This window comes from Ailuropoda melanoleuca, chromosome 3 (assembly GCF_002007445.2).
Source record: "Ailuropoda melanoleuca isolate Jingjing chromosome 3, ASM200744v2, whole genome shotgun sequence".
Taxonomy (NCBI): domain Eukaryota; kingdom Metazoa; phylum Chordata; class Mammalia; order Carnivora; family Ursidae; genus Ailuropoda; species Ailuropoda melanoleuca.
The window spans coordinates 46669487-46690488 of NC_048220.1; the positions used below are offsets into that span (position 1 = coordinate 46669487).

A 21002-nucleotide genomic window follows, 5' to 3' on the forward strand; every position below is an offset into this window, starting at 1 on the left:
CTCGTTATTTTTAACATTATAAAAATGGTTTTCTATGATGTCTGAGCTTTCCTTCAAAATAAGAAAGGAGGGGGAAGGAGGTAAAACATACAGATGAAGCAAGACTGCCTACAATGGGAGCTGGGTGGTAGGGACATGGAGGAAATCGCAGTATTCTTTCTGTTTCTGTACGTTTAAACTTTTCCATATGAAAAACTGCTAAATATTTTATTGCTAAGAATCATCCATGTTGTTATTTTAATTTCTGTATATTTCCTATTGTGAATAGTTCACAGTATATCTGAAGTATTTTTGAATACAAGAAATGAAGCAAAAGGAGATTTTTGATTCACTTAAAAATCCAAAGTAACAGTATTTCCCTTTTTCCTAAGACTACACTTACCTTCTCCCCAGTTCTGAGCCCAACCACGTCCCCGGTATTCCATGAAGCAGATCCAGCTCCCAGTGCGCTCTGGGCACAACCTCGGCAATTCCACTTACCTTGCACTGTATCTGCTCCTTTGCTGCCAAGACCTTGGCTTCCCCAGGGCGCTGCTGTTCTACCAGGGGCCTCTTCCTTTCCTGGCCTCAGGCAGCAGAAGACCCAGAAGAGCCCTAAGGGAAGAGGGGAGGGTGTTACTTGTTTGGGTTCACATCTCCATAGGTCCATTCCCCCTTCTGCTGTGAAGAGCCCCACTCCGCTAGGGCCCACGTGTGGGGGCTCCCTTCCCAGAAGCTGGGCCCCAGGTGGAGCTCAATGGTCAGTCTTTCATGTAAAGTCTGCTCTCAACTCAAATCCAGAGAAAAAGGAGTACGTGTCTCTCTTTCGCCCTGCTTGGTGACTTTTCTGTCCTTTTGGGTTTTCTTTTATTTTTTTTTTCAAGGATTTATTTATTTGAGAAAGGGAGAGAGAGAGCATGAGCAGAGGGAAGAGGCAGAAACAGGCTCCCTGCTGAGCAGGGTGCCCGATGTGGGACTTGATCTCAGGACCCTGGGATCATGACCTGAGCTGAAGGCAGACGCTTAACTGACTGAGCCACCCAGATACCCCTCCTTTTGGGTTTTCATCCACATTACATAGAATGCCACTTTCAAAGGCACTTCTAGGCTGCACTGAGATGGACTGGCTAAGACACTGAACAACCCCCTTCTTTCCAAGGCACCAGGCTTGTTGCACGTCACCCAAAATCCTCATCATTTCTTTCATCAAATATTTATTGGGCTGCCTGTCAGGTGCCAGCCACCATGAGAGGCTTTGTGCGTACAAAGGCGAAAAAGATGCAGTCTCTGCTCCTAAGACCTCCCCATTCAGCAGGGGACACAGAAAAGGACGTGAACAAATGTAACAGAAGCACTTGCACTCGGGCTGCAACAGGACATCCGTGGGCCCGGATACATTTGCCTTCGTTGGCCAACTTCCCACATAAAAATATAAAAAATTATATTTTAAATATATACCCACTAAAGATCAATGTATATTTAATATTAGCAATTACATATGAAAACATTACTTCTACTTTTAAAAGAATTTAGAACATTTTTATGAGTTCCCAAAAGTATCACAGGTCCCCGCCTCTCTGTCTCCTGTGCCCACCAGGAGACGCTGGCCCTGTGTGCCAGTTGTATTTTCTTCCCTGTTTTGAAATAACTCAGCACCACCTCTTTATTCCTTCCATCTCTTTCTGACAATAAGAATCATCTTATGATGATAATTTTACATTTGATTTCCATCCATTGAAACCATATATATTGAAGTCACATTTAAATGCATATATTTTTAATTTATCATGACAGCAGCCACAAATATGTCTGCCTAATAATCATAGCTCAAACGTCTTGCATTTTAACTGCGTGAGCAACACTAGCTCACATATATTAACTCATTTAAGATGACCACTCTAAGGGGTGGTAGTATTACCACTGCCCTCGTTTGACAGATGACGAACCAGAAGCATTCAGACGTTAATTAAATACCTTATTTTAGGGCCACACAACCAGTAAAAGGCACAGGCAGGGTTTGAGTCTGTCAGGCTCCAGAGCCTTAACCACTCTCCTAGATGACCTTGGACATACTTGCATGACCCCTATCACACAGGCTCTTTCCCCGCAATTGTGAACTTTCTACCCTCTACAAAACTGCAGCCTGTCAGGAGCCCAGAGCCCACAGGCTGGGAACCTGTAGTTAGGGTGAAATTTCTAACTTTTTATAGCATTCAGCTGCCACTGGGACTCATTTAATACGTGAAATGTTCCTATTTCAGGGACCATCTTATGGGAACACAGGAGCCATGCTTTCCCCGTGTGCCCTCGAGCTCGTTCTTGTACCTGAACGTGAGCCAATGGAATGAGAAGCCGTGACATTCCCAGCCCGTCCTCCCTATGCCCTGAAGTGACAGGAGAGATTTGAGCCCCCCGCCCTCCCCCAGACCCCTGCGTTGTTCACTGGCTGTCAGACTGGAATTGTAGCCAGCACCTTCCTGGGTTGTGACTTTTCCCAACAATGCGGACTCACAGAGAAAGGATTTAGGTAAAAAAAGATGATATGTTAGATCCCAGGCCCCCAATGCCAGAACAATCCTTGTTTGCCAAGCAGGAATTTATGAAATCACAAGACTCAAGACACTTCTAATTTCCAAAATGGTATTATAACCAGGACAATCATTCTGCCTAGGTAAGTACCAACATACTCTTCCTTGAGCCCTCCTAAGGGCTTTGAGTTGACAGCAAATATCCTCTTGAAATTATACAGTTATTTCCAGAACTGTAGCTGCACCACAGGAGAAAGAAAGACAGGAAGGAAGCATTTCCACTGAGATGTAAATCATGGCAGAAGGGATGAGATAACTGACCCATACACACAGGTTCTGGTCCAGAAATATTATCTGCTTAATGATAACTTTAGTGTGCCATCAAAATCAATTATAGAAAATCATTATTTTTTTTGTACAGAGGGGCAAGCCTGAGAGCATGTATCTGTTTTTCATTCATCCAGCTTGAAGCCAATAACAGCTATGACTGGATAATATCATCTACACTTAAGGAATAAAATACATGAAAACTGACCCAGAAGAGTCCGTGAGACTGCCACAGGTGGGTAACCAGGACCGAGCAGACAGATGAAAGGTCACGTGACCATCTACTACAACATCGCCTCCTTTCTTAAATGGGACCAAAGTATTATCTGTTTTTAAAAATAAGTTTCAATTCCATGGCCATCTACCGTAAATCCCTGCCTCTGTATAAAGAAGTGCCAGATAACTTAGTCAGAGTTCCTGGAACGAGACTCCAGGCAGAGGCAAATGCTTCAGTCAGGGCATGTAGAGAGGTGACAGATGGTGGATTGTAGCCTTTCAACACATAACCGTAACCTTATGCACTGTCTGAGTTTATTTTCAAGCCCATACACAAGGGCTTACTGTTTATAATAAGCTCTCCTCCAAACCCATTTCCAGGAAAAGGTTCTCTGTGTGTGTCACTCACATCACTTCCCGGGCTGCACAGTGACGATGAGGACTCCAGGACCCAAGGCCAAGTGTCAAGTGCCAATAATTGGGGGGGGGCAGGGGGCTTGAGATTTCCAGTCCTTGCTACTATTTATATGAGTGTCCTGTCTCATCTAGTCTCAGGTGCATCTTATATGCAGCCTTCCTTCTCTTTTCTCACCTGGAATGAACACCGATGCACATTGCACCAAGCCATCCCTACTTGTTAGAAAAGGAGGGAAGAAAAGAAGATTTTGTCTCACAGGTTGGGTTTCTATCTCAAGGTGGGAAAACTCAGTAATTTACACTCAAAAGTAAACAAGCTACACTCACCTCCAGCCTAGGAGATGTGTAAACATTAAATGGGCAATTCTAATTTGCTTCTTGGTACTGTGTTCATGTTCTGAGTCAACTCCTGCCCTCTCTCACTTTACTTTGAAGCTAATGAATACAGGCCCCCGATTCCATCTGAGACCACATAATTCCACTGGGCTTTTCAGAAGGCTTGGGGTCCATGCAGGGATGTGAATTTGAATGAGCACAAATTCTAGCTATATGACTCCCATGTGAGGCAGAGAACAGCTCTGAGATTCATGAACATCAATTTACTTGGGGAAGAAGCTGGATAAAACTTTGAGTTTGGTCTCAAAATAGCCTGGACAATTTTAGTTTTCTGACAGCATTTGGTGGCAAGCCTGTTAAAGAACACCATCTTGAAATTTCCCATTTGTGGGCTGTAGATAGCATATCATCTGGACACACCCAGAGCGTCAGAGGCATTAATCACCAAGGCACACCTGGCATGGAGCAGAGATGTGAGGAGAGGAGGAGATAGTTTTAGAGGGACCCCAGACCCTGTGCTTTCTACACTTCTGCTTATGTGATTTGTTAACAGCTTACGTTATTGCTCACACAGAGAGGACCTAGGGTACAGTGGTTAAGAGCAGAGATGCTACTACCATCAGGAGGACATGATTCCGTATCCCAGCTCTGTCATGCACTGGCTCTGTGACGACGGACAGGTTCCTTAACTTCTCTGAGCCTTAGCTTTGCAGGGACATCAAGACTAGCACAGGACTGGCACGTGTGGGGGCTCAGGGCTCTTCCTCTCTTACCCTTCCCTTTCCACTGCGTATTAATGTATGTATGGAAAGTACTCAATCAATTCTCACAAACCATTACTGTTCACACAAACTATTACTGATGGCCCAACGATGTTGAACTCAAAATTATTATCTTTATTATTACTCTTGGGAAAGGCCATTTAGAAGTTGCTGTTTCTGATTCTAGTTATCAAGTCACTTTGACATAGACATTTTTGTTCTGGGCTGAGCCACATGAGAGGCTTGGCAGATGTAAGGCTAGAGCTCACCCACTGTGCTCACAGAAAGCTTGTAACAGAGTATTCACTGACTTGACAAAGTCCTAATGCTTGGCTGCTCTTGGCAATGGCATTAGACAGTGTCACTCTTTCATGTACCACTCTCATGTTTATAATGTGATTCTTTGAGATCCAAAGAGAAACAGGAATCAGAGTCCTTACTTTAGATATTCCAAGTTATTAAGAACATCTCTGAAACACTGAAATCTTTTCAATTGAATTAATTTAGCAGGAAAAGTCACTGGGATGGGACCCAAGGGGAACTTCACCATCAGGCACATTTGAGTGTCCTAAGCTTAAGAACAAGATTACCCAAGAGGAGAGCTGGTCTGGCACGGATACTGTCCCTTCCAGATTCAGTCATCATCACACCATGACCATGCCCAGTGGCAAATGGCAGAATATGTGAGAAAAGAAAACTCATCACAAAGACTCATCTTCCTGGAACCCAGCTTGCTACGGCACGGAGCCCCATGCCTGAGTGGAACATGGCATTTCAGAGAGAAGCACTCTGCCCTGCCATCTTCCCCTGGTCCCTAGACGGGTGATGGTAGCAGCCCTTCTGCCTGCACTAGACTGACAGGTCAGTGTTTTCAGTAGTGACACAGCAAGAGCTAGCACCTTCTTCCATGAGAGATTGTGTTGGCCTGTGTGGACTTAGGTTCTTAGACTTCTCATGAGCAATGACCTGAAAAGAAAGTATAGACCTCTTCTCAGTGAAAACAGGGAATTGGAATTATTATAATTTGAACATTCACAGAAATGTGAGGTTATTTCATATTACAAACCGATGAAGCAGGATATATTAGTTATGCCTAGGTACATTTGAGTTGACAGCCTTCATAACATCTGTTCTAAGTCCTTCGGCAAATCCTTAAACTAAAGAATGTGTGAAAATTGAAAACAGCCAGGAGCTAGCTCACATCCTAAGAAGAGTTGTATCTCTTTACCTTACTGCCTTCTAGTCCAGATTTCCAAATGAGGAATGTGCTAAGATGAAGGTGAACTTACCTTTTGAACTGGACAATGCATTCCCCTTTGGTGACCAATTTCCAATCCCTTCCTCCCTGCAGTTTGACCTTTGGCCAATTTAAATTAATTATGAAAACTTGTATTCAGTTTGAGGTTCTAGGCCTTCAGAGGCAGAAATGAAGTTGTATCAGAATGATCTTGTCTTAGCATTCTTTTGTTCGTTTTTTTTTTTAAGATTTTATTTATTTGACAGAGAGAGAGAGCACAAGCAGGGAGGGGAGCAGCAGGAAGAGGGAAAGGGAGAAGCAGGGTCCCCACTGAGCAGGAAGCTTGATGTGGGGCACGATCCCAGGACCCTGAGATCGCAACCTGAGCCCAAGGCAGACATTTAACTGACTGAGCCACCCAGGTACCCCTTGTCTTAGTCTTCTTAAAGAAAAATCCAAACTAGCTCATTAGAAATCAATATGGTAAATATTCTTGTAATGGTAGCATGAACACATCAAGAACCAGGACCTTCATCCCAGCTTTGTTTAAAATAGGCTCAAAGATACCATTTAAATTGATGGGTTGTAATGCAAATTGTTGGGTTTTGTGTAACTGCAAATAAAAGGAAAAACCTTTCTCAATATACAGAAATATGATAGGAGAACTGGAAATTTTTTAATCTGACAAATATAGCATTTTTTACCTAATCTCAGAGCCACGCTCAACATCAATACCGAACTTCATGACACTGTCTGTGGGTGGAGAAGGTGCCAAACATTTGCTCACCAGTTGTGTACCTTAGCTTCCATCATCAGCTGTGGGAATGAAACAAAAGGGAAGTTGCAGAACCTGAATTTAAATTCCTATCTCTCAATCTGTCATTCTCACTAGCATCCCCACATGATCCTTGTTGGCTGAGATGGATGGATGGAGTTTAGGGGAGGATGTACCTTTTATGACTTGGTTGGCTGGTTCATAGAATCCGGCTTGGGACTGGGCTTGATTGAAGGGACATTTTTCCTCTGTGGGCCTGAGGAGCTACAGCATTATTAAGCTCTCTAGTCTGTCAGACTTGAATGAGCCCATCAGGGGAAGACCTGGTATGATCACAATGCCAAGGCACTGGACACTCATCCATTTNCCATGAGCCTATTACAAACTTTTGAGTATGTGGAATTTAAGAAACAAAACAAGCGAGCAAAGGGAAAAAAGAGAGAGAGGCAAACCAAGAAACAGACTCTTAACTATAGAGAACGAACTGATAGTTACCAGAAAGGAAGGTGGGTGGAGGGATGGGTGAAATAGGTGATGGGGATTATGGAATGTGCTTGTGATGACCACCAGGTGATGTTTGGAAGTCTTGAACCACTATTGTACACCTGAAACTAATATGACGATGTTAACTAAATGAATTTAAATAAAAGCTTTTTTAAAAAATGTCTTGAGTCTCATGCTTATCGGGTACCCATCACTAAGTTCTTTAGGGGATTTAGATTAGACATATACATGTTAGCAATCCTCCAAACCAAACCCCTCATTTTACTGACAAGTGAACTAGCCCAAAGTCACATAGATAATGAATGGCAGGTCCATGAACAAGATCATAGTTTCATGATTCCTCACGTTCTTTCTATCCCCTGATTCTTCCTTATGTAAAAACAAATAGGATGTGACTTTTCCTGGTTCACAGTAACAGGGTGGGAGGGAATGAGACTCCATGTAACTGAAGAGTGGATATCTCAACATGACGATGTAATAGGGATGGAGCAGTGAATTAATATTTGTTGAGCACCTGTGATGTAATAAGATTTTATTATACATTTTCTCACATAATTCTTATATCAAATTATGATAAATATCTAATTGCTTGTTTTATTGGGAAGAAAACTGGAGCTCAGTTCTGCATTCTTCAATAGCATGTGCATGGAATTGTACCTCTCTTTATACCTACTCCTCTGAGGACCCGGAATCAGTGGACTCCCAAAGAGGAGTGATTCAGTCAAAGGCTGATTGGAAAAACAAAGCCTGAGTTGGTGCATTGTACCTGCTTAGGCCCAGAGAATCTTCAGTAGGCGGAGGAAACACAGATTGCCTCCCCATGATTCTGTCACCACCCAGAGAAGGCTGGAACCAATGACACACCCACTAACTTGCAATCTCAAGTATAAATTACCTAGAAAATTGAGCATGCTGAAGAGAAATTTTGCATCTTAAACCTGCAGCAGCCCCATGTACAGATGGTCTTTTCTGGGCAAGGAGTAACACAGTATATAGTGGGGAGCTCCTGAGTGTGTGGAAGACCCTGATATCCATTTTGTAAGTTTGATCATTTCGGGAAGAACCAGAACAGCATCAGTACAGGGGTGTGATGATGGGTAGCTGGACATAGGCATATGCAAGTTTTGAGGAAAAGTCAGGCAGAACAGAGTGAGGACAGGTAAGGCAGTGTAGTACATGGTGAGTTTAAGAAGAATGGTTTGAAATACTGTGGTTTAGGATATGGCTGGACAGAGCAGGGAGAAGCTCTTTAGGGAAGGTGAAGGTGACAGAAGGAAAATCCTACGCTTAGTTGGAACAGAGAACACAAAACAGAGCACAGTAGCTGGAGAAGACATAGTCTGATAAGGACTTTATGTTGGGAAGTTTATAAATTCATAAACTCAGCCACTTTAGCCTTGATCACCTACATACAGAATCTCCAAAGGATCCCACTCCACTTTGAATACCTTTATTTGGACACTGGCATTGTATATTGTCTTTACCTATGGAATTCTGAGTCAATAGGGAAAGAGAAAAAGACCTTGTCAGACTGAGATTTTCCCTAACAAAGTAAAAGTTCAAAGCAACAGATCAACTAGATTGACATAAACACTGAATCTGAATTTTATGAAGGAGCCTCAAAATGCGCACAGACTATCAATTAAAATGTACAGGGAAACTAGGCAACTAACTGTCGATGGGCATGAATTGCTCCATGAGGAATTTCCATTAGATATAAGTTTGATAAGATGTTCCCACACTGGATCCCCAATTTTTTTTTTAACTTGGTAGCTATAAAGGTGGAAACAGGAATTGGTGTTTAGCAAAATCTCTCACGCAACTGAAAAGGTGAGAATGCTCTCCTCGAGGAAGCTCTGAACAAATGGAATGACTTAGAGGCAGATGCTTCAGACTGAGAGGGCAAATGCTCTGCCTAATGATATAAGAGACTTGGAATAGGAAATAGGCTCATTTTTAGCAAAAATAATGTCTGTTGCCTTTTTGTCTTTATTTCTGACTTCTTCTGATAGAAATGGATAGATAGAAGCCTAGATCCTGGGGAATTACCAGGGTTGTCATAAACAGTGGTGCAGGCTGTCCCCTGCACAAACATGCACAGAGGTGGGGATGACTAAGGGCTGAAAATCAGTTTTCCCCACGATGTAAGTTCCAAGAGGGTAGGGGCTGTAAGATTTTGGTTCCTTCCATATTATCTATGTCTACAACAGTACTTGACACATAGATGTACCACCATCATTCAATGTGTTAATTGAATGAATAAGGAAATACAGTAGTCTCAGCAATCTGCTGTCAGGCTGGACAATCACAAAGAAATGCTCAGGAGGCAACTCTCCCAGAAAGATGCAAGGCCACTACCAAGGCATGTAGATCTGGTACACAGTGTTCGGGTTCTGCCCAATAGTTAGGAAATGGCCAGACATGGCCAGCGTGGAGGAGCCGGGTGCAGTGGCTCAGAAAGGGGTGGGAAGAGTGGTAGGCACTGCTGTGTGCTCAGGGAGCTCCTGCTCCCCTTTTTCCTTACCAACCCTATTCATATTTTGTTTCAGGTAGGAACGTATCTGTCTAAAATCCTTGCTTTCCCAGACTACAGCAAAGGCGTGGACTTTCATTTCAGGCCAGCGAGACATAATGAAAAGTCTGCTGGGGATTTCTGGGAAAGTTTTCTTTTGCTGCCTCAGGTGTTGTCCCCTAGTCCTCTTTTTTAGTCCTTTGAGTCCTTTAGGCCTTTCAGGCCTTCCTTCTTTCTGCTGAGAGCAAAGACACTAGTGTGGGAAAGGGGCAGGCATCTTGTGACCACCAGGCAGCAAGCATGAGGCAAAAGTCCTCCATTACAGAGAGAGGAAAGAAGTACTGAAGGGGCCTGGAACACTAAAGACCTTACAGATCTCTTGGGATTGCTCACCTCCAGACTTCAAATGTGTGGGAACAACACCCCTCTTCCTGCTTGGTTAAACCACAGCAGTTCGATTATGGTTACATGCAACTGGGCCCAATTCCTAACTGATAAAATAAGCAACCACCATGAATGTAAGCCATCCAGGGATGCTTAGAAATTCTTGAGGAGGGGACAGTACTTCTTGTATTCAATATGGTGACTTGGAATAAGATTGATGGATATTCAGGAACATAGTGATTCCTCATGAAGCAGGATGACCTGGGTTACAAAATAATTTTCCAACAAAGCTTTTGAAGCTTTTTAAAGATAATCTGAAGACAGCCTGTGGACTCTCAAATATGTGCTTTTGGGATTTCCATTCTGACAACAGCAGAAATGACCTCCTAGTTGAGCAAGAACCATTTGTCCAGAACTTGCATCAAGCTTGAGCTACAAAGATGTGGTACAAACCAGTTTGAGAACTTCACATTCCTTCTGTTGCCTAATGCCACGGAGCCAAAATGAACCAATTTATTTTGAATGGGTTGCTGTAAATTTGATCTCCAAATTACTGGTTGGTAATTTTAGTGTCCGTGATCTAAAAGTACTCTATGATTGTAAGGAGGAACAGTTGATATAATCAGTGTCATCAAAATAACAACCTCATTTCACACGCTATCACCTTGAGTTTGTTGACATTATTGGTAACTGTGCTACACATCTATTCTGCTTTCCACAACACTGGTGTGAATTGGTGTCCTGAAGAGCTATGGGCTCTTTGAAGTCTATTTGGAGACTTTTTCTGCCCTGAGCGTCCATGTAGCCAGAAACAACAGGGAGGTGTTGATTGGTAGGTATATTTTTAGTCGAATTACTTCAGCACCAAACAGGGAGTGCTTCAGGCAGTAAGTAGTGAGATATATCTGATTAGGACGCATAAACTTTGTTTAGGACTACTCCTATAGCTAAACAGCTGGCATGGCGTGGAACGGCTAAAGGCTGGGTGTTTTGGTGGATGCCCTTAGGTGACCCACTCTCACAGGGAAAAATAAAGTTACTGTGACAGACTACCTTTATTATTCCATGGAGCTTCAAAATTTATTTTCCAAAAGATAGCTTTCTCTGTTCCCATCTCTGTGAGGTAGTTAGATGTCCTATGCTAACCACCCTGCTCCCTCCCCACTCCCGACAAACACACACACACACACACAGAAACTGAAAGTCAGCTTCGATATGAGGCCAATCCTCAATTACTTTCACAGAAAGGTCAGAAATTTATGAATTATATTCAGATGTGCAAAAGTAAACATAGACTCTTTCTTTTCTCTCTCAGATCTTATCTTATTGGAGGGTGCTTTATTTTCACAGGTAGCAGAGAAAAGTTAATGTTGCTACTCTAGGGTTACTATGTCTTTGTCCTTGGATGTTCCCGGCCTGACATGATGTGACTGTTTGGATCTTGTCTCTGTTGCCCACTCTTGTCTCTAATGTGATGCAGCTTAACTCATTTGCACCTCGCACATGGAGCAGAAGTTGTGATTTCTGCTATAGCCTCCTGACATGAAGACCCAGCACAATAAAATAGCCTTCTCATTCTCTGTCCCTCTGTGGTTCAGGGGCCTAAAACACTTCCTGATTCTTCTACTTAGACACATGAGGGTTCTGGAGCTCCTGTGGACCAAGAAGGGTACCTCCTGCCTTTCTGAACTCCCGTGTGTGTGTGGTGCCACGCTGCTCCAATGCTATGATGGAAACAGGGAGCTCCCCCCTAAAGGGCTTTGGAATTAACTAACATTTATCTTGAGATGTTTGGGATCTGTCAACCTCCTGGGAGAGTTTCTCAAACCTTCTTCTACTGGGAATTTTGATCTTGATGGTGAAGTCATGGTCCTCAGTTCTGATACTTTGCCACTCTTTCTTCTCCCTCCCTGGACTCCTCTCTCTGGAACCTGAAGGGCTTTCTTACTTTCCCTTTCAGTCAGATGAAATTTATTCTTACATCATATCTTCCTTCTTCCTTTTTCTAGGTCTTATAAATAAAGCTCTGGAGTCCAAATTTACCAGACTTCACTCTAGATAAGTAAAGGAAATCTTTATAAAGTAGAAGGCTCTTTTTTTTTCCCCCCAAAAAAACTTGGCTTTCAAGGTCATTTTCACACTATGAACTCAAAACATTAGCTTTTCAACTCAGAGGAAAATGATAACCTCTGAGTTTAAGTATCTGCCTACCCTCTCTTTCCCTGTGGCAATCAACTGTAAGGGCCAAAGGAATTTAAGGAAACGAGATTTGCTAGGGATTAATATTTGAAGGGAAGAGGAAGAGAGACTAGTTTAATATTTTAAGAATATTCTCCCCTAAGCTTATGGGAGAGCCACTTGTTGCATATTAATAATATGCCAGGCACTGTAGTAAGTGCTCCTCTTGCTTTTCTTCAGGTGATCCTTATGGCTCCCAAAGAGAACTTTACTAATGACGACACTAAGGTCTTAGAGAGGTTAACCTTTCTTACCTACCAATCAACACTAACCTTTAGAGAGGTTATCAATTTTGCCGAAAATCACAGAGCTCATTGGGAATGGAGCCAAGATTTGAGCCCATGGGCTCTGCCTTGACAATTTGCAGAATTAGTGACGGTGACACCGTGTCTCAGAGAGGACAGACGGGTGATGACAAGTAAATCCGTACCACGTCCAAGAGCACACACCACATATCTCATTATACCTTGCTTTTGTGTGTTTTTCACTAAAATTCTCATGCCCTTTGAAATACATCTGGCAAATCCAAGTATTGCTCAGTGGAAGAGAAGAACTGGCAAAAATTTGGCAGAAGACAGTTCACAAAATACTAATTCCTGGGAAACAAATCTCATTTTCCTGGTAAGTTCATTAATTTTTCACCCACCCCATTTTTTAAAAGGATTTTAACGAGCCATTTATTGGAAGTTTGTTAGGGGCCTACATTGTGGATGTTATATTTTTATTGGTTTCCTTTTATGAAAAGGCAAAACCAAAGTACACAGTGTTCAGAGGACTTTCTTAAAATGGGAGGCATCTGAGTCACAGAAGTAAAGTTAAATTCTCTAAGCTTCCGGTCCCATAATATCTTTCTTTAAATACACTTTTGTCCTGCAGCTTCACTTTACCAAGATCACAGGATGATTCTGTAGGAAGAAGAGAATCCATCTGACCTGCCTACACGGCAGTGAAGCAACCTCGCTGGAACTCATTTCTTTTCACCCTCCAAAGAAATCATGTTTTAAACAACAGAGGTGGCAGGAATTTGGGGGGAAAAAAAAGAGTAAGTCCAATGTTCTCTTAAGAAATACAGGAAGCAGTGTTTCTTAAAGTATAGATCAATAGCATAAGCCTGTATTTCAATACTGCCATGTTTTCTCACTCATACTATCTATAATTTAGTATGCACTATTAGGAAGAAAGAAAAGCAAAGAGTCAAACTTGTCTAAAGATAAATGACAAAATGTTCCAGAACAGCAGCGAAAACCATTAAGATCAGTGGTTGATGCATATGAAAACACCCTAGATTACTTAAGAGGGGTTCTTTTATATAATCAAAGGTGATTTTAAAAAGATGAAGACTCCAAACAAAAACAAAGAAGGGAACTTTAAGAGAAAATGGAGCAAGAATATTATACAAGGAAACAAGAATAATTTTAAATACATGAAATAGAGGAAGATGGAGGAGTCAACAGGGCTGTTAGGAGAGAACGCAAGAACTTTTTTTTTTAAGGGGGAAAGACGGCTTGAGAAATGAAATGACTTCTTTGTCTCAGTGTGTGAGCAGGATACATGGGGACAGATGCCAGAAACAGGCACATTTCCCAAAGGAGGAAGAAATAGAAAAGAAAATTGGTTTCCTGCCAGAACAGGTGGTGTGTTGACATGTACACATCTGACAGGCAGCACTCTGAAGCTTTCCAAGGGTCTGACCAGGCCAATCTGAGGATGTCTCTAAGACTTCAGGGCAAGGCACCACGGGGGAGGCTCAGTGAGATGGATTTGAACACATGAGAAATAGCAGTGGAGGGTAAGCAAAATCATGGAGGCTGAAGGTTGGGCTAAACTCATTCAGAGCTCGTGGTCTGATATTTTTACCATCTATTTTGGGAAAAGAGCCAAATGTCTGGTTAATTTCAGGTGCCGGCAGATATTAACTCGTTCAACTCCCTTTGACCTTCTCAATACTGTGAAAGCTTTATCAGGACTTTCTTTCTTTTTTTTTAATTTCCTTCTTTTTTCTCAGTAGTGGTGGTACTGGTGGTTATTAAGTGGGTGGGTGGGTTTGAGATAGGAAAGAATATGGAGGTGGGGGTGAAAAGTTGATGTAAAATGTTCCTACAGAGTTTAGAATTCTGTGCTGTTTGTCTAACTGCCTTTCATTATCATCCATGACTGGGGACTCTGTAAATGGCACACCTACCCAATCACAAAAATCTTTAAATAATAGTCTGAGGCTAGATCTGTGGTAAAACCGTCAAACCAAATAGTGATAACTTGAGAATAATGTTTCTGACCCAGCAATAATTGAGAGGCAGTAGACAGTTGTAGTTACAAGCATGGGCTCAGAAATAAGACTACTTGGTTTTGAAACATCAGCCTACTTACCGACTCTTACATTGGGTATTGAACTACATGATCTTGGGTATCGAAACTTCCACTGCCTTAATTCTCTCAGCTATAAAGCAGGGATAATAGCAACACCTCTCTGGGGCAGAGGTATCCCTATGCATCTACCATGCTGTTTCTTCTCCCTCCAGGGAACACAAGAAAGCCACATTTCCCATTCTCTTTCTTCATCTTTGTGGGGCCCGGTGACCAGTAGTGACTCTTAGAATGTGGGCAGAAGTGGGAATGACACTCCTGGGCTGACCCCTAAAACCTCATACGAGATCCTCTGGGCTCCTTCTCTCCTCTCATGGTCTGCCTGTCAGGTGCACAAGATCCAGGAGAAGATTCTGAGACCTCTAATGCTGTTGCTGCTTTCCCAAACCATCATGTACTTGACAGGGAGGTAAGGCAGAAATAAATCTGTTATTGTATGAAGTCGCTAAGATTTGAGGACGTTTGTTATGCAGTTAGTCAATTCTAACACTACCTCAAAGTATTAGTCACCCGTGACTAAAAACTACAGCATAAAGTCATTATAAAGATTAATTACTATATATAGAAACTATCACAACAGTATCTGACACATGCTAAGCTCTCAATAAATATTATCTCACATATCAGAATCAATAAAGAATTGGCCAGGTGGGTATATCCAAAAACATCACTTGGCCCATTAACTCTAAGAAATACTATTTGCACCCTCTCAGCAAATTTGAGCATGGACTGGGCCACCAATTCCTCACAGCTGTTAAACTGACTCTATGATATGCGGCAGATCATCACTTTGGGACAGACTGGGCAAGACAGGATATTCGAATGGTTGGAAATCTGCAAGAACCTCTAAGTCTCAGGCATTCTGGCTGCTCAGAGATACCTTTCTATAAAATCTAAGATTCAGATGATCAATAACATGACTTCAAGATCTCAATTAGGAATTTTACAAGAGAAATCACACTAACTGTTTAAGTACTTGTGCTGCAGGGCTGTTAGGTTTCTCAACAGTAAATGCAAAGGGCTTACCACACAACATGCAAGGTAAGCATTGCCAGGCATCTAATAAATTGTAGCAGTAATAATCATAAATAGTAATTATCACTATTATTTGAATACTTCTTTTTTCTGCAAAAGTGTGTCTGTTGTGTGCTTTCTATCTTGGGCTCTTTAGAAAGTGATTTTATATCCTGATGCTGCTGTGGCCTTGCCTATTACGTAATGCCTTTTTTTCTAACATTTCATCTACCTTTTCCTTCCTGCAGTCAGGGGCCATCACTTATTCTTATGCTTGCTCAACCTAATGAGGCTAATTGGTCCCTGCCCTCTTTATAACATTCTTGACTTATTTGCCAACTCCACACTTGCGTATTATTGAATATCATGCATTAGATATGCAACATCGCGCAGAGATCTCAACAATAATTAGGCAGTAGAAGGTGATTTTTCCAAAAAAACATTAGTCTGAGCTCTAGAATTCCCCACTTTTGTAGGTTCAGGTCAATAGATAAAGACCTTAATGTTCGTTTAATGTGGAGATGAGCAAACCTGGCTGCTTTTAGGTCTGGCAAATACTATCTGGCTATTTTTCAAGCATTGTATGGCTGGCAGCTTCTCAGATGTATTCTGCCAAACGCTTTCCCCCCTTAACCTCTAAGTGTGTATGTATTTCAAAGGGAATTTAAACCATAAATTTCTGATTTATTCATACTTAACTGATCAAAGTTGTGGCATCAGTCTTGATCAACACTTACAGGTTCTAAATTCTGTTTCTTTGACCCAGGAAACCTACAGAGGCTGGCAACCACTACCTTCTAGAGAAGAAAGAAAACCAGTAGTCTGGGCCTGGGATACAGCTAGCTCACATCTGTCTTTCAGACAATATTTATTTATTTATTAAGATTTTATTTATCCATTTGAGAGAAAGAGACAGAGAAAGCACAGGAGCAGGGGTGGGGGGAGAGGGAGAGGGAGAAGCAGACTCCCTGCTGAACAGGGAGCCTGATACTGGGCTTGATCCCAAGACCCCAGGATCATGACCTGAGCCCAAGGCAGACACTTAACCTAAGGAGCCACCCAAGTGCCCCATTTTCAGACAATATTTAAAGTGACTTTTCCCCCTTTGAATTCTAAAGGAAGGGTCAAGAAAAAGATATAAATGTTTCTAAAGCTCTCTTTTGATATCAACATGAAATGGAAGAAGTCCGGATGTTCTCAGTGAGAGAGGTCTGGGGGCAGCAATCTGGTTGGAAGAGTGTGGATACAGTTGTCTAGTCCCAGCGCTTAGTTGGCATGGCACTTTACCTAAGACTGAGAAAACACACACTGTCCATATCAAGGAAAAGGAGGTGGTAACAGGGAAGGGAGGAGGCGGGGTGAATATGGCAGTAATGGGGTTCTTGGTACTCCTTCCAAGCCGCTCTTTGTACTGTGTCTGACCTGACAACACCACACTTGAGACCTAGTGTCTCAGGGCCTCCAATTTCCAGAAGCAGAAGGAACCACTAAAATACTGGCGAGGCAAGAGTGACAATAAAAGGCAAATCTTTACTAAAAGTGTACGGACACCAAGCATGCCAAATTCAATCTGGTTAAATGCCCAGGTTATTTTGCTGTGATCCATTTTTTCCCTGGCAACTTTTTATAATATTTGGCTCTCTTCCCAAAGATGACAGAGCATCATGTGAGTATGCATGGAGGATGTTCACTCTGCAAATATTCCAGGGAAGGCTTGTCTCCTAGAAAGGCAGGTTGAAAAATTCAGTAGATTTATTTTGGCTGCTTATGAGATAGAACGGGAAGAAGTGGTCTTACCTCAAAAAGATGGGAGCGAGCCTTGGACTGTCCCAAAAAATCAGTATCTGTGCAGACATCTGTTAGTTTACAAACCAGTTTTAAAGTAATGTTTCAAAGTTGTACCTCCCCTTCTAACTCTGGGATGGACCCATGGAGAACAAAGTTTAAATTTATAAAAGGAAAATGTTAAAGATGTCTGCTTATCAACAACCACTGAATGTTATTACATTAGTTATAACTTCCAAAGACAAGTATTTTTTTTTTAAAATAAAACCAAGTATGGTAGACAGACTCTAAGATGGCCCATGATTCTTAGTTCTGTATTCTTGGTGTGCATACCCTTGTGCAATCTCTTCTTTTGTGTATGGGTAAGACCTAGAACTTGCTTCTAACTCAACAGACTATAGCAAAAGTGATAGACTATTACTTCCATTATTATGTTGTGTTAATGTAAGCCTCTATCTTGCTGGCAGATTGGCCCACATGGCAAGGGGCTAAAGCAGCCTCTAGGGCAGCTTCCGGCTGACAGAGGCCAATAAGCCAGAGGCTTCCATCTTACAATTGCAAGGAAATGAGGAAGGAAATGAATTCTCCCCAAAACTTGGGGGAGCTTAGAAGCAGATTCTTGCCCAGTTAGGCCTCCAAATGAGAACGTAGCCCAGTAGGTACCCGGAGGAAAGCCTTCTGAGACCCTGAGCAGGGTACCCTGCTAGGTTGTGGCCTGACTCACAGAATCTGTGAAGTAATAAATGTGTTTCATTTTAAGCTGCTAAGATGGTAGCAATTTGTTGTTCAGCATAGATAACTGACACACCAAGTGTCTATCAGCCATTTCTACTTCTCAGAGGTTTCATATTAAAACAATGAAAAGCCAAGCTGAGCACTGTAGTCGACTGATGTTATAACTGGCACAACGAGCCACAACTCCACTATTGCCAAGTTACCACCAGAGCAAAATGAGATAAACACTTTGTCAGGGATAGGCCTTTCCTCACCTCTCAGCACAGTTAGGAAAAAACCCATAGTGCATGATAATGTGTCCCTCAGGCATTTGAACACTGTGTCAGGGAAATGTTATGCTGGAAGAAAGAGAACCCAATACACTGAAGCTTTCCCTACCCTAGGGGGTCACTAGTAGAATTTCCTTAAGGCCCTTCTGCCTCTCGGGGGTGGGGGGTGGGGGGCAACATATAACATATATTTACATTCGCATCATCATTTGACTGTGAATTGCAATTTTAAAAAGTCTTATTACACCCACAAAGAAACCCATACTTCTGACTCTGACATTCAAGGCCTGCAGAATCTGGCACAGCAGGCATCTTTGACCTCCCCACTAGCCTTCCTATTCGGTGTGTCTGCGCCATACAGGCCTTGCTCCTATTCCTCAAACACACAAAGTTATGCCTGCTTCCAAGATTTCTGTCTGGAGCACTCACCAGAATTTCCATGGATATCTCCTCAGACATCAGGCTCAATCGTCCCCTCCCTCAGCAAGACCTTCCCCGGTTGTCCTGAAGGCCCTCTTCACCCAGTCACTCGTTTCCACATTAACTACTTTTATTTCCTTCAGGATACTATCTGAAATGACTCATTGATGGATTTATATGCATGACAATTCTATGTCTCTCGTTAGAGTATGAGGGCCACAGAGTAGATGCTCAGTAACTATTTACTGAGTCCATAAATAGAGATACAATTATTATAAAACACTACTAATACTTGATTTAGGTTTCTTCTTGGCTCCTTGCACACTCTCTCACAGGTCTGAAATCCCACAGTAGTTTTGCCACTAAGCCAGCGTTTTTCATACCCCTGCACACACAGCACCATACAAGGTATCTTCAGGCAAAGAGAAGTTGGAGAAGACAGTTTTGCCCTTAAGGACTGTACAAATTAACGGGCTGGGAAGATGTAGCACACATAAATTGATCAAAATCTAACTATAAGGCACTCTCCACACCAATATCTGGGCCAAACTAAATACAGAATTACTTAGGGAGTGCAAGCCGGAGTGATTAGATGATTCTTGAGATGGGTGTGTCTGTGGGAGAGAAGGCTGGGCATTCTGAATGAGGTGAAAAGACTAAGGGGAAGGCTTTAAACTCCTGCAGTTGATGTATCCATTTCCCAGAAGAAAATATATCTCTCACCCAGAGCTTGCCTGAGCTTTGGAGTCACTTTAAAACAAACAAACAAAATGCTGGCCTCTACCTAACTGAAGATATCAATTTTGGCCTCAACCCCAATTAAATCAGAATTTCTGGGGGCTGCGTTTGGGTTGAGTATTTTTCAAAAGGTCTGCCCGGAGTCAATGTGCATCCAGAGTTGAGAGTCCCTGCCAGCCTGAAATGCCCTTACTGGGTTCAGCTGATGAGAAATACTCCAGGACGACAAGGGGAGGCAGCAACAGGTAACAGGGAAGGTTCTAGAGTAGAATGGCCGAGGTTTAAACCAAGGTCCTGCAACTTAGCTGCTGGGTGATCCTGAGCATGTGACTTAACCTCTCTGAGCCTTGTGTACACATCTGTGAGCTGGAAATAGGAAATGTAGTTACCTCCTAAGGTCGATGGAGAACTAAATGAAATAAGGCTTATACAGCGTCTGACGCAGTGCCTGGCACATAGTCAGAGATCAAACATTTTCATTATCGTTATTATCTACACCCAAGATTCTCAACTTTTCATGAAGGTACTGCAAAGTCCAATGTGCCTTTCTGAAGTCTTTGCTTCCATCCGCTTAACAAATGATCTTAACCCTGACCACAGTCTGAACCTAGCACACTGACAAATTCAACCACATTTAAGCAGGACCACAATGAAATAAGACAGAGCTGAGCTAAGTCCACCTGGGAGCAAATGAGCATCTTAATGGAAAGTGAAATCATGAGTGATGGGGCCAGCAGGCTCCTCTGATGAGGAGACCAGGAGCTCCCAGTGTCAGAACAGCCCTTTCTGTAAAAAAGTTACAGGGCATTTAAGTGAAACATGGCGAAGATTTCCACATTACTTGGATCAACAGTGCCGTCCTTCCCCTCATTAGTGTGGACACAGCCCTAGAATCCAGATCGTGCAGTGAATCACTCCCTATCTACCTCACCCTACTTCCTATCACTTCACTCCAAAGTGTCTTAACATGTGGCCTGCCTAATATTTTTCAGACAAGTCATTTAAACATTTCCTCAACTTCTCAAAACTAGCAATGTGCCAAAAATGAAACCATTTAGATCATTTCTACTTCTCAAAGAGGAAGTTTATTCATTTAAGCATTCAGAACTCACGGCATAACTCCATTTTCACATTTCCGCATTATGTTTAAGATGTCTGCCTTGTGGGGTGCCTGGGTGGCACAGTGGTTAAGCATCTGCCTTCGGCTCAGGGCGTGATCCCGGCGTTGTGGGATCAAGCCCCACATCAGGCTCTTCCGCTAGGAGCCTGCTTCTTCCTCTCCCACTCCTCCTGCTTGTGCCTTCTCTCACTGGCTGTCTCTATCTCTGTCGAATAAATAAATAAAATCTTAAAAAAAAAAAAAGATGTCTGCCTTGTGATCACACAGAACAAATATTTGGAAATCTTGGGCATAGAGACCTCAAGTCCTAGAAGGGAAAAGCTTCAGGAGCAGTGGGTTTGGA

General features: G+C 42.4%; 1 long non-coding RNA gene across 1 annotated transcript in view; it reads right to left on the reverse strand.

The window, feature by feature from the left end:
* Positions 1-498: 498 nt before the first annotated feature.
* LOC117801393 overlaps positions 499-21002 on the reverse strand; it is a 167800-nt gene continuing 147296 nt past the window's right edge. The window contains exon 4 of the long non-coding RNA XR_004623883.1: positions 499-594. This is a non-coding gene — a long non-coding RNA (uncharacterized LOC117801393). The remainder of the gene's footprint in view (positions 595-21002) is intronic.